This window comes from Anomalospiza imberbis, chromosome 12, assembly GCF_031753505.1.
Source record: "Anomalospiza imberbis isolate Cuckoo-Finch-1a 21T00152 chromosome 12, ASM3175350v1, whole genome shotgun sequence".
In the NCBI taxonomy this organism is placed as follows: domain Eukaryota; kingdom Metazoa; phylum Chordata; class Aves; order Passeriformes; family Viduidae; genus Anomalospiza; species Anomalospiza imberbis.
In genome coordinates this window covers 849,176-863,426 of record NC_089692.1, presented here as the reverse complement: position 1 = coordinate 863,426, position 14,251 = coordinate 849,176, and the positions used below count along the sequence as shown (strand labels likewise).

The 14,251-nt window shown below is 42.2% G+C and overlaps 1 long non-coding RNA gene across 1 annotated transcript; it reads right to left on the bottom strand.

Annotated features, from left to right (window-relative positions):
* Window positions 1-5,107: 5,107 nt before the first annotated feature.
* Window positions 5,108-12,463, bottom strand: LOC137480996 (uncharacterized). The gene is made up of 3 exons (XR_011003242.1): window positions 12,346-12,463; window positions 10,946-11,077; window positions 5,108-5,515 (listed from the first exon to the last, which is right to left on the bottom strand). It is a non-coding gene; the product is annotated as an uncharacterized lncRNA (long non-coding RNA).
* Window positions 12,464-14,251: the final 1,788 nt, after the last annotated feature.

Genomic DNA, 14,251 nt, shown 5'->3' with positions numbered 1-14,251 from the left:
TTTTGCTGACTTCTGCATGATATAAATAGAAATCTGCTAGAGCAGACCCTGGAATGGAACCAGTACTGAAGCCTAGAGCCAGTGTTACTGCACCAGTTTGAGGTTAGCTCATCCCTGTACGTGAAGGAGTTCCTACAAAGAACATAAAATATGAATTATGTAGCACAGATATTTGTGTAAGAGAAAAATTGGTATTTTCAGAAAGTTTATCTGGACTTTTGGTGTTCAAGTTTTATGTATCTGGCTCGTAGTCCATAAATTTCAAAGCTGGAAAAACCATACTTTCTCCTTTTTTTCAGTGTAATGAAGATATTCTCCTCTTTTTGGTATAATTGTATTGTCAAATGGAGGACTGCTCAAGTAATCAGCAATGTAATTAGGAAAGCTTTTTTACTCACTCTGTCTTCAGCTGAAATACAATCTTTATTTCTAATGCCCTTTGCAGTAGGGCAGTTTTCTTACAGGAGAGGGAGGGAAAAAATCCCAACCTTTAATGAACAAGAGAGCTCAGGGAAACTGATACATTATACTTTTATAACTGTCTCAGAGGCAGCTTCAGCTTTCCATTTTTAGCAAATAGAAACCAGGTTACGAGACTTTGAAGATGTGTTGGATGAAACTGATCTTTTCTTTCCCTTCCACCCCATGTTTTATTCCCCCTTTGGGAATTGCAGATTCCTGTGCTCTAGGACATCTTATTTATTAAGAGAAGTTAAGCTGAGTAGCTGGAGAAAAGTCTGCCTTGGAATGATGCTGGCACGAGTGGCAGGGTTGGGAATGAGCAGACACGCTCCAAAGACTGTTTGATTCCCCCCACCAGGGATTTCTGCTGCATTTTAGGGAGAATTTCTCAGCTTTAGCATGCCATGATTTATTTATTTATAGGCACTGTTAGCTCTGTTTTCCTGCATCTAAGACACGCTTGGAGCTGTTGGTGACTGCGTGGGAGCAGGAGTTTAGAAGGGAACAAGCAATTTTGGAGAGCAGGATGTTGCCAATGAAATTTGCTGTTTTGCATCCCGTGGCAGAAAAGTGGTGACAGAGACCAACCCATTTACCCTGTGGGTAACCTGTGGAAAAGTTACTGTGGAAAACCCTGCCTGCCCTGCAGCCTGTGGCTTTCCAGAGGTGCCTTGCAGAACTGCCCACCTTTTGATTCTTCAAAAAAGGGCAGTAGATTTTTTATTTCTACTTTCCTCACGACTACTTTGACCTGCAACTTTTTTCTAATATTTCAACAGTTGATAAATTTTTTTCTTGCTTCCACCCATCTCCTCCTCTAATTCACTTGAAATACATTAAATAAATTCATGTGCAGAAAATAGGTGCTGCTACAAAAATGAAAAGCAGTGATCCTCATTGTGCTTTTCATAATATCCTGCAGAACCTTTTATTTAGTAGCCCACTCTAAATTTTCATTGTAGCCTTTCTTTATCAGGAAAGCCCATATTCTTCTTTTCTGGGTTGCTTTTTAAATTTAAATTTCATTTCATCTTTCCATAATCTCTGTTGTAGACACGCAGGGTGGGTGCAAATCCACGGCTGGTTGTGCCAACGTTGCAACCTCATCTTGTTTAGAAATTCTATGGAAATTTATTTGGAAGAAGATCCATTTGACCAAAACACACACATTATTTTAATGAATTTCATTGTCGGACCTGTTGATTATAGCTGAGAGAAAGATACTGAAAATCCTTTTATGGAGGGATGAAGGCTGTTTTTATTTTGACTAGAACAAAAAGAAGACATATTTCAGAATTGATGCAAGTTTTAAAATAGAACTTTAAAATTGTATAAAGCCACAAAGTTTTGATAAAGTTTTAGTATAATTTTGGTACTGTTTTTTATCATATGGTCATATTGAAATGTGTACTTAGAGAAACTCGAAATCTTGCCTTGTGTTTAACCAGAAGAAATTAAAAATAACTTTTGGTCAAAGACGATTTTTGAATGTTTTGTAGTTTTGGTCTTCTGCCTTTCTACCTGTTGAATTCAATGTTATGGTGTTCAGGGTTTTTTGTTAGACATGATCTTGAGTCCCTATTATTGATATTCCAGATTTTTCTTCAAATGAAGTTAATTTTACCTTGAAAATTTCTGGAAAAATGAGCACAATACATTTTACACCTATTATAATATTTGGCATTAGTTTTTACCAAACATTTTGATGAAATATCATGTAAATAGGTAAAATGAAGATTAATAAATTCTGAGTATTTTCTATTATTAGATTATTTTTCTACAGTGTAAGTAGTAAAATGTTTTTTCTGTTTGTTTGGGTATTTTTTAACTGGATTTTTCCACTATAGGGAAATAAATAACGAAGCAGGGAGTTAAAGTCCCTTAACAAGGGGAAGCAGTCTCTTGTGCAATCTTTATGGAGATCAGATACAATCTGAAGAAGGTCAGATTTTACACACACTTCAGCACAATTTGGCAAATCAGATACTACAGTCATCCCCCAGAATAAATTGAAATACCTGAAGAGATCCACGATTTTCTACAAATGTGAAATATAATGATTCCAAAAGCACTGATTCTCTGCACATCAGTACAGGTAATTTCCAGTATTTTAACTGAAAAAAATCGCATTTTCTCCACTAAGGTCTGAAAACCCAACTTGTTGACTTGTTGCTGGTGCCACATTAATGACAGGGCAAGGAGGAATGGCTCCCAGTGCCAGAGGGCAGGGCTGGATGGGATATTGGGAATTAGGAATTGTTCCCTGGCAGGGTGGGCAGGCCCTGGCACAGGGTGCCCAGAGCAGCTGGGGCTGCCCCTGGATCCCTGGCAGTGCCCAAGGCCAGGTTGGACACTGGGGCTGGGAGCAGCCTGGGACAGTGGAAGGTGTCCCTGCCATGGCAGGGGTGGAATAGGATGATCTCTGTCTCTTCCAAACCCAGCCATCCTGGGGCTAAAGGTGTGTATCTCCCGGACTTACCAGGGCTGCTCTCCTGTGTGTCCCTGGGCAGCTCCTGTGATCCCCAGGAGAGGATGGACACAGCTCCACCTGAACGTCCCTGCCCATCTCTGAGCACTGCTCCTGAGTTCTGGTGCTAAACTTTTCCAGACCTGTTATTGGAATGAATTTCCTACTTGGGGCATTGGAAATGGGACAGGGATCTCTGAATATAGGCAGGAACACACTTAGGTGAGAATTTGAACTGCGGGTTGTGTTGGTATTAGGTGCTCAAACACCTTTCATCCTGTACTGGAAATTTTCTCTCTTTCCTCTAAACACTGGTGTAACCCCAGGACAATCTGTTTTCACTAGTTCTATCCACTGTAATTTCATGTATCTGCTCCCAAACAATGCCTTTGACTGATAAAGGAGCTGTGGAACACAGTTTAACTTGGCATGTGTGATGTTTCTGGAAGCTGCAGTACCACCAGGAGAGAGGGAAGGGGCCGTGCCCAGGCTGCAGCTCCATCCTGGACATGGATGTGATGGATCCATGTGGCACAGTGTCCTAGGTCAGGGGCAAACCATAGCACACCAAGTTTGGCTCACAATGTCCTGAAGAAGAGCTCTTGTACAACAAGGGAATGTTAAAATGTGTGAATCCTCCTCTGAGAGGTCCCAGCGTGGCAGCAGGAATGCTGGCTTGGGACATTTGGGATCTTTAACAATTCTTCCCTTGAGTGCTGTGAGTTTTAAAAAATAATTAGAAGCCAGCTTTGATCTGTGCATCCTTAATGACTAAAGGATAGAAAAGATATCAAACAACGTTACTTGATTCACAGAACAGGGAAGATTTTCCTGTGGTGGGAGTTGGGTAACATGGAATGATCTTTGCTTTTAACAGTAACAGCAGCAATTCATTTAAGTTGCTTGTTGTGTCTCTGGTGTTATTCCTGTAAATATAGCAGGGAGAATGTGTTATACATTGAAAAGGCTCATCAGGAAAGGAATCCTGTGGGATTTGAAGCCTTCCTTGCCTGTTGCACACATTGAAATGGGGTTTCCAGCCTGGACATGTGTTCCAGGCACTCAGAATACTGGAAATGCCGCAGTGCACTTCCTGCTCCCAAACATACCTCAGTAAAGTTGGCTCAAGATGTTTTGGCAGGATTGCTTTAACCTCAGAGAAGTCTGGATTTGGCTTTGAAGGATGAAAGAGATGAAAAAATGGAAAGGTTTCAGAAAATGGTGAGGGCTTCTTATGTTCTTAATCAGCTGAATGCTGCATGTGGTGGTTAATGCTTTTGATTTTTTGGTTTTCCCCTTTTGTCCCTGTTCCTTACAGAATGACAGACAAGTGAGGGAAAAGAATATTTTAAAAATCACTGTTCTATGTAATTTTAGCCACTGTTTGAAAATTGCATTCTGAAAATTTTAAAAGTTCTTTTACGAACTTTTATTTCCTAAACTGTGCTTTTTAACCATTAAGAAGTGTTGAAGCAAAGAATTCCTTGGAATGCAATAGTTTTGGAGTAGGCAGAAGATGAAAATATCTGAAGCATTTTCAGATTAAATTCTTTGTTGACAGCTCCAAATATTTTCTTAATTTGTGTGTTTAAACCAGAATATTTTATATATTTGGTTGTGATTGTGTTGCTTTTGTTTGCGGCACCTAATAGTGATTAAAGAAAACCCCAACTATATTTTTTCTTAGTTACTGTGAAGATAAAGGTGATTTAAATACAATCTACCTTCTAAGTCATGGTTAAATGATGAATGTGTCTCAAGAGTGTGAGTAGCTCATTAGTAGTAATAGTTTGAAATCTTTGTTCCAACCCACAGAGCATAAGCTTTCCTGTTCCCCACCTTATCTGACACCCCACCTCCTGCCACAGGTCAGATGCTCTGTATTAACAAAGATAGGTCCTTCCAGCTCAGAAATTCCTTTTACTCATTGGATTTCTGAATTGGTTTCATTTAGATTTACGTTACTTTTCAATTTATGAACTTCAGTTCTATTTCCTTCCATGGCCATGTCCCTGTAAGGCTTTGGCAGAACTCACGTCGTGCTGGGTACACGAGTGAGCACATGTGGGCAGCACAGGAAGGAAAGGAAAATACAAATATAGTTGTAATTTGGGGCTTAGTCTCTCATAAAGAACTATTGCAGCAAGGTTGAACTGTAACTATCCCACAGCTTTTAACCTGGTCTTGGCCTGCTTCTTGTACTTCTTTGCCTTGACTCAACTCATATCTCAGCCTCACTAAAACTTCCTTGTAAACCAAACCCACAACAGGAATTAATTCCTCTGTCCATGTTTCCTGCCCAAGGGTAGTGGCACCAAACATGATCTGTGAAATACATCAGCTTTTAGCTCCATGGTAGGTCCATGAGATCATCCTGGGGAGAAGCCAGGGAATATCTGTGAGGTGTCAGGGAGGTACTGACGAGTGAAAGAACACCAAGATGTGACAGAACTGCAATATGTGAGCCTGGATTCCTCCTCCTTGGCTCGTGGATGACTCCAGGCTGACAGAAGTTTCATGGCAAAAGCTTCCAAGGAGAAACCAGCACAAAGAGACAGCCCAGCTGCTGAGGAGCTGCAAGGGCACCTGGTGCAAAGGACAGAAAATGGTCCAAATGTAAGGACCTGGTAGATTTTCAAAATATTTTCATCATGTCTCCAGGCTCATTAACTGTCAGGTATTGTAAACAAGAGCTGTTGATTGCTGAGTATTTTCAAAATCTGTCCAACATGGTTTAGGTGCTCCAATAAAGCCCTTTGAAAATCCACTCCTGCCTGTGGGATCTAAAGAACCACCTGTGGTTTTCAGATGGGAAAAAGTGTCCCACTCATAGGAGTAAGAACTGGCATGGCTCTGGTTATCAATGTGTCACTGGGTCTGCGTGTCAGGAAGTTGAGGGAGAGTGTTTCTTCTTTGTTTAAGAAAAGAAATTAAAAATTATGAAAAATACAGTCAAGTGCATCTGTGAGCTCTCTGAAAAACAAATGCTATCTTCTGTCACGTTTCAGGGGAGGAATGGAAATGTGCTCTAATGTTTGCATTTTAAATTGCCACCTTTCACAATGATTAGTGCGAGACAAAAATGGATCTTGTTTCTAGGAATTATAAAAGGTGGTTTTCCTTTTTAAAGTAAAGAAACTCTAGGAATTCAAGTTTTTCCAGCTGAGCTCAGAAGTCCTTGTTTTGCACAGCATCTCATGTGTGTTCCAGGTGGGACACACCTGCTGCGAGGAGATTCAGGTTAGATTGACATTTGTGGAATTTGTGTTTGTGGAACTGAGGGCCTTAGCTGCAGCTGAATTCTCAGAAATGTCATGAACACTGCAGAAAATGACATGAGTCATTGCATTGCTGTTCTACCTCTGCCCAATGCCCCACTGCTATTTCCAGAAAGAAACAATTTATAATACTTTGCAAGACTATAGGAATAATACTTATTTTATGAATAGCTCTTTCTCATATTTGACTTGGAGGCCTTCCAATGGGGTTCTAGATCTTTGCTTTCCCTTTGTGCTTTGAAATATAAATGTTTTAATTATTTATTTCATTGTTCAAATTCTGAGATGCTGGCCTGTGCAAATGGAACTTCAGAAGTTCAAAAGTGATTTGGTTTATTTTCCCTTTTCAAACCACACACAAACCCCAAAGTGAGTCTGAAATGCAAGAGTTAAGTTTCTCTGGAGAGGCAGCAGTAACCTGCAGAGAGTTGCTCCAGTAACTGTGTTTTTTTGATGTAAACCATCCCAAACCCCCTGCCTGTTGCATGAATGAGCCCAAACCTCCTGCCATGCTGGGATAACAGTAAACAGAGCATAAAAATTAATATGGCTGATTTAAGAGTTTAAAATACACCAAAAAGGGTGAGTAGCTCAAAGTAGTAGAGCATGGATAACTTTGGAGCAGTGATGGGAGGCCTGAATGGAGCCTGCAGTGGCTGGGAGCCATCAGGGAGGTGACAGTCGTGTCCACAGCTTGGAGGGTGGTGCCAAAATGCTGTGTTGCCTGCAAGTCTGTGAGCTCCCCCGAGGCTACCAGTTGTCTATCACTTCTGCTAGGACTCTGAAATAATATTGTCACTTGTGCTGTAAACAAGTGGCAGAATCATTTTATCTGGCTCAGTGTGTGTCAAAACACACTCGAGGTTTCCCCGGAACATTTCCCAATGTCTAAAGAGCCTGTTGCTAAAACAGAGAAGTCTTATGGTGCTTTAAGGATGCTTAAATGTTAAGCAGATAATAAGGAAAAGAGAGATTGGAGCAGAAGGTTAAGGGAATTAATTAGAATTGTTTTTTCCCATATGCCCCATGCTTCTGTTTGGTGGTGTTTGGTGTGGGGGTGTTTGGTTTGTTTTAAATACCTCTTTTAGGAATACATCCCTCAGATAGGGGAACAGTTATCACATAAATATGTCTTGAATGCATTTGTTAGAGGTGGAGAGGTATTTACATTGATTGCTCTCTCTATGGAACTAATAGAAGCTGAAGTTCAACCCAGCTGGGATAGGATTGCTCTTCAGTGTCTGAATATACTCCATCATTTTCTCTTTCATTTCCAGGAGAAATAAAGAACTAGCCGACAATAGAGAAAAATTTGGGTCTTTTTTGGGCTTTGGGATTTCTTTTGTCTCCATTGGTGTGAAACTATGGTTGAAGATGGGTCTGTTTTACTTCATTTTGCAAGTAAAGATGAGATGATTGGTGGATTCTATCTCTGTGTAGCACAGTAACTGCAGTCCTTGACCATTTCTGTTTAGTTGCACCCCATATCATCGCCCAGCCCACAAAGGAATCCCTGTGCTGCCTTCCCTGGAGGAGATCAGCCCTTTGCTGCTGCTCCCCAGCAGGTCCCTATGCTTGCCCAGGCCTGCTGCTGTTCCTGCAGCAGGCTCTGAAGCGTGCTGGATACGAGAGCGATTGCAAAGGACGCAGCTACAAATGGTCACTAATGAGGCAATTAAATGTGCACCCCAAAGGAAATCAAGAGGCAGAGCTGGCAGAATGTGTCTTGCTTACATGGCACGAAGGGGTTGTACCTGGGCATTCCTCAGAAACAGAAATCTCCAACTTGTGGGCAATCTGTAGAGCGAGGGGTACGAGCCTTCCGGCCTCAGTCCTGGGCACACTCAATTCTTGGCTAACCATCTGTAGTTTGTTGTTTGCTTTGTTTTCATCTCAGAAGGTTTTTCTCTCAGCAAACATTTAATTTGTGCCGTCCACCATCCTTTGCAGCTGGGGCAGCCATTATAAATAATGACAGTGGCTTTTCAGGACACCACTTAAACTTTCCAGCAGCGTGCTTGGATTTTAACCTTTAGATGTAGCACTGTAATGATATGTGATCCCTAAAGAATGAAAAGCTGTTTACTGAAAGTAACATAAACTTCTTTTCAGCCTGAAAATTGTAATTAGTTCTCAGAGTAGCTGAACTTTCTCTGCAGAAGTGTGGTCCAGCCTAATGTGCTGGTGGTGAGCAGGACAGCAGTGGTGGGAGGAAGAGAGTCCTTATAATCAAACTGAAACAACAAACAAACCAACCAAACAAAACCAAAAAACCCTGAACCTGCCTCATTAAGGATTTCTTAATTGAAAACAAGACTTGGTTATAGACACTTGAAAAGTTTGTTGTTGCTAATTGTTAGCTTCCAAACATGCTGTGGCTCCCTAGTGGCTTTTATTTTCAGGCAGAAAATGCAGAGCAAAGATGTTTTAATTGAACAATGAGTCAATAATAAAATAATTTTAAAATCTACATCAGTAGCAGCAACTTCTGGATGTTTGAAGTCTCTGCATCTATTCAATCCAGCTTCTAAAAACTGTCAGCACAGTTTTAAGCTGTTCTCAAGTTCCTGTAAGGGATTTTCTTTAAGGAGAATAGGTTTTAAACATCAGTTTCTTCCCTCTATGGGCTTCATCTCGAAGTAAATTAAACAAAAGATACTGTAATAATTACATCCTTACTTAATTTTACTGTAGAATCTTTCCTTTTTTCTAGGAACAACTTTTGTGTCACTTGCTGTTGCTTGGGGCAGATTAAATATTGTGGATTCCTTTGTTTAAAGGGATTTTGCAATTAATATGTGAGGAGGAGCCCTTGTGAACCTCTTCCTATTGTGAAACAACTTTCTTGTGCCCTCAGATCAATCTGGACACTGCAATCTCAAATATGCAGTCATATAATAAAGTTGAAAATGTGAAATTTAATCTTTAGAGCACAGAAAAGCTTTACTAAAATCTTTAACTCTAGATTTATAGGAGAAAATAATGAATTTACGGTACACTTAGGCTACGTTTTTAGACCTGAACAATAGCTGCCTCTTGCTATTCTGTGAAATTTTTCATTTCCAAGTCTCTCTAATACTTGTTTTACTCTTGGTGGATCCAATAATCAGATGATGGACTAACAGGATGTGTGTTTAGGTTCCACTGGGGCTGTGCAGCACTGGCAGGATCATTAGCACATCCAGAGTTCTCATGGTTTCAGTCAGTGCTTCACATGTAAATAAAGTCTGACTGTGGTGTGCCCTGCCACTGGCTCCTGTGAGAAATGAGGAGTTATTGATCTTGTTTACCACCGAGTGTCTTTAGGACAGGCCTGCATTTCCCTGCCAAGGCTGCTGGATAAAGTAGGATTAAGTGAATATATCTAGGAGTCACTGCTATAGCCAGGAGTTATTAGGGAGATAGTAGTTGAATGGTGTTAACTTAAAAAGGGTAAAGTCTTTATCCTCTAACTGGCTGGGCTATGTTTGCTTCAAGAAAAATCATTATATTGACTTTTTTTGGGGGGAAATAAAAGTAGGTAGAAAAATTGGATTTATGTAGCATTTTTTCAGCATTTCAGTTTCTCAGAGTAGCGTGCTAAATTTTTCACCCCCTTTTGTGAGCAAGAATAAGCAGATGCAGATACTTCCTGCAGTCACCTGATGCTCAGCTGAAGAACAACACCACAGGAGAATTAAAAACTGAGGGAGGCCTGAGCAAGGGGACTCAACTGAGCCAGTGTGTGATAACCTGTCCTGAACGTCACTGCAGTGCCTGAAGGAGCCTCAAGGAAACATGGAGAGAAACCTTCTATAAGCCTGGAGCAACAGCACAAGGGGGAATGGCTTCAAACTGACAGGGAGTACATTTAGATTGGATACTGGGAATTAGGAATTGTTCCCTGGCAGGGTGGGCAGGCCCTGGCACAGGGTGCCCAGAGCAGCTGGGGCTGCCCCTGGATCCCTGGCAGTGCCCAAGGCCAGGCTGGACACTGGGGCTTGGAGCAGCCTGGGACAGTGGAAGGTGTCCCTGCCCATGGGCTCCCCCTGTTTAGGACTGGATTATTTAGATTTATTATTCTTTTACAACTGATAATTTCCTTCTCTCTTGAAGCAAAAGGCCTGCCTGAAGGGGCTGGATGAATTTTTTTATTAAATATATCCTGATTGCTTCAGAAAATTCATTGATCCTGAAATATTTGTGCAATGCCTGATGTTCCCTTTGTAGTGACCTCCTGGTGTTCCCTGATGCACAAAAGTTTTCCTACAAGCGTGGTCTCCCCCCTTGCCAAGAGGAAGAACATGGTTTATTATCAGAAGATCCTCAGAGGTTGCCTCAAAGTGTTTCTGAATTAAGATGGGTTGACTTTCATGTACATTTGCTTGATTTTAATGCTTGTACCAGAGTTTTAAAGTAATGCTGCTAGGTATAGACAGCAGGCACAAATATCAATTCTCAGTCTTGCTCCCATCTCTCTTATTTGTCAATTATGTGGGCCCCTTGTGTCAGAAGGAGTTATTCAATTAAATGTTTCTGAGAAAGTGCTTGGGATCTCTTCCAAGGCTTGTTCTCCTCAGTGAGCAGTGGGAAGAGAAACCTTCTGGTGAGTAGGAAGTCAACCTGCTGCTGACTTCAGCTCTCTTTTCAGCCTCAGGAAAAGAGCTTCCTTCCCCTTTACTGACATGGGGTATCACATCACTTCTATTGTAATGTCACTGAATATCACATTACTTCTATGTGTGTCCCCAAAGGTTACCTGGGCTTTCTCCATGATTTTCAGGTGTCTGCTCTATGGTGCATCCAACCCTCACTGAAAGTCAGTGTCGTTCCTTCTGGTTTGGCAGTTCCAGTGGGGGTTTGTAGAAAAGTTTCTGGGTTTAAGCATTTTCTGAAAAATCAAGACTGTTATGATAATAACTCTAAAATATTTTATAATAGCCAGAAACTGACTTTATAAATCTAATTTACGCAGGTCAGTCTAATCAGACAACAGTGGTGTGTTATACAGTAATTCATATATGGGCTATAATTTATGGCTGCAAATGTAAGCCAGGATGCCTAAAGCAGAGTTAGGCAAATGTCCTGCTCAAATATCTCTAACACAGGCAAACTGTGTTTTACTGAAGCTGATGAGACCAGGGGGGTTAAAATAAAGTCATCATAGGATGTGAACAGGAAACTGAGCCCAATGGAGGGATTGTTGGCAGTGCAAAGTGTTTCTTGGTTTGCTGCTAAGTGGAATCAGAGTTCTAAGAGTTCTTTATCAGCTTTTCATCATGAAATAGATAATTAACTTGAGCTCAAGCATGAAAATTTAATAGCTATTGACTCCAGTTAGAAACTGGAGTGGTTGAACAAACAACACCTCAGCACCTGGCTGAGCATCCTCATGGCAGTGGCAGCTGTGTCAGGCACAGGTGAGGGGGCAGCAGGTTATCACCTGCAACTTTTGGAAATGAAATTGTCAATATTGGATCCTGAAAGTTTATGAAGATGAAAGGGCTTATTGTCATGTTCTAAAAAAATTCAGCCTTTTGAGAAAATGGGTTACTAATTACTGCAGTAATATGCAGTATTCTGTTGTTAGCTGAGCCTGATAATAACTTCATAAGTTAAAAGTGACAGGTGTTTAAAATGTTTTCATAGTAAAAAGTCACAAATTAACTGTACCTATAAAAGCTGTATAGTTCAAACTTTTAAACTGCTCTGTTGCCTCTTGAGAATGAAATCTGTCTGGATCAGTCACGATCACATGAAACTTTCATTTTTATTTGGTGGGCTGATTAAATCCCCCACTGCACCCACTGGCACAAGCCTGGAGAATGACACCAGGTCTTTAACTTTCTTTCAGTATCACTCTCCATCTTTGCACAAAACATCTCACGTGACAGCTTCAGATGGCCAAAGTTGTAGAGCCAGGCTATCAGGAGGATGGATTATTGATTGTTATTTGAAGCTCCCAATCGCTTACTGGCACATCTGTGCAACAAGATTTAACAAAGGCTAAAAAATCTAAATGCCATAAAGCAGCCAAAATACAGCTGTTCCCACTGTGCACTGCAGTGGAGCTTTCAGTGCTGGCATAAAGACCCTGGTTCTGGTGGTGATGGGTGACAAGACACAGCGATCATTGATCAGGTGAGGTGTTGCCACTACCTCAGTGCCAGCTTTGCCTCATAAAATCTGTTTCCTATCAAAAGGATAATGTGGCTCTCCTGGAGCCTGTAAAGCTGGCAGAGCTGGGATTGCTCACCTGGGCAGGAGAAGATTTGGGGTGAGCTCAGTGTGGCCTTGCAGGGCCTGAAGGAGCTGCAGCAAAGATGGAGAGAGACAATTGCCAAGGGCTGGAGAGACAGGACACGGGGAATGGCTCCCAGTGCCAGAGGGCAGGGCTGGATGGAATATTGGGAATTAGGAATTGTTCCCTGGCAGGGTGGGCAGGCCCTGGCACAGGGTGCCCAGAGCAGCTGGGGCTGCCCCTGGATCCCTGGCAGTGCCCAAGGCCAGGTTGGACACTGGGGCTGGGAGCAGCCTGGGACAGTGGAAGGTGTCCCTGCCCATGGCAGGGGTGGCTCTGAATGGGCTTTAAGATCTCTTCCCACCCAAACCATTGTGTGGTTGTACAAAATGTATCTTCTCTGATGGATACCTGGGCTCTCCCCTGTTTTTTAGGTGTTTCCAGGGTTGTGTCTCATTCTCTCCCTTGCTGCTGGGCAGTGTCACTGTGCTGTGGCAGGGCTGTGGTGGCACTGGCAGTGTCCTGTCAGAGATCAGATATCTACAGAAGCTGAGCTGGGCAGCATTGCAGACCTTGCGGCCCTGGTACAGCAAAAGCTGAGGGAGAGATAAACTCAAGGCAAGAACAGAAGTGAAGACATCATGTCTGGTCACTCTGACCCTCTAATGCCAACCACTTTGATGAAGGAAGACGCAACAAGGACTTCCCTGGTGGAAGACATAACAAAGAGCATTACTAAGAAGAATAATCGGAAGACTGTGTCTCTAAAGGGGACTGGGACAAAGGGGTCATGTAATGTGAATGTGGCTGTGGGTTGGAGACAGAGACTCACACTCCAGGGTTCTTGTGACAAACAGCCTCGAGTTTATTCCTCCAGCTCTTTTTATAGGAGCTGCAATTACACATGTGATCCGTTGAGGTCTTGGCCCCATCCAGCTCTCTGGCCAATGATACATCTGCTTTTAGAACTGAATGACATTGGCTGAGAGTCCCTGTGTCGATTGAATCCAACCTATCCTTGCTCACCCAGGGACCCCAATGCCACAGGGTCAGAGTGGAAAATTTTGTACAAACGTAGTGACCTATAAATACTGGTAAACTGTGTAATAAACTGGCTTTGCTTTGCTGGCACAGCAGGGTCAGTGTTCTCAATCCCTGCAGTGGTGCCCTGTGTGAGGACAGCCCGCGGGACCGGCAGTGCTGCGGGAAGGGAGCAGGAGCTGGCGAGCATTCATCCCCTCAGGGTTTGGGTTGGCCGAGGGGAGCTTGGACAGGGATATGTCTATTGTAAAATGCAGGTGAACCCAATGGGAAGAAATGATGAGTTCAGAAGGCTGAATGATTTCTTTATTATAACTATGCTATAATACATTAATAGATGATGTAAAGGAAGATACTAAAACTACAAACATACTTTTCTAACTACCATATCTAACTTATAACTTGTGACCCTGTTCGCCAGAGTCCAGACACAGGTGGCTTGGATTGGCCATCAGGCTCAAACAATCCTCACCAGAATCCAATCAAGCAATCACCCAGGTAAACAATTCTCCAAACACAGGGGAAAACAAGGAGCAGAAATAGAAATTGTTTTCTCTTTCTTTCTCTCTGTTCACCTCTATGAAAAATCCTGAAAGAGAGAGAAATGTGCTTGCCACATATGTCCTCAGAAGAGAGACGTGTTTTTGAGCTTATGTCTAACTTAAAAATGGGTGGGACATGGGACAGCCCCATTCCCTCCTCACAGAGGTCCCTGCAGCCCCCAGGTGACCCCTGGGAGCAGACACCAGCGCAGTCTGGGGTGTGCTGGGTCAGGTCTGAGCT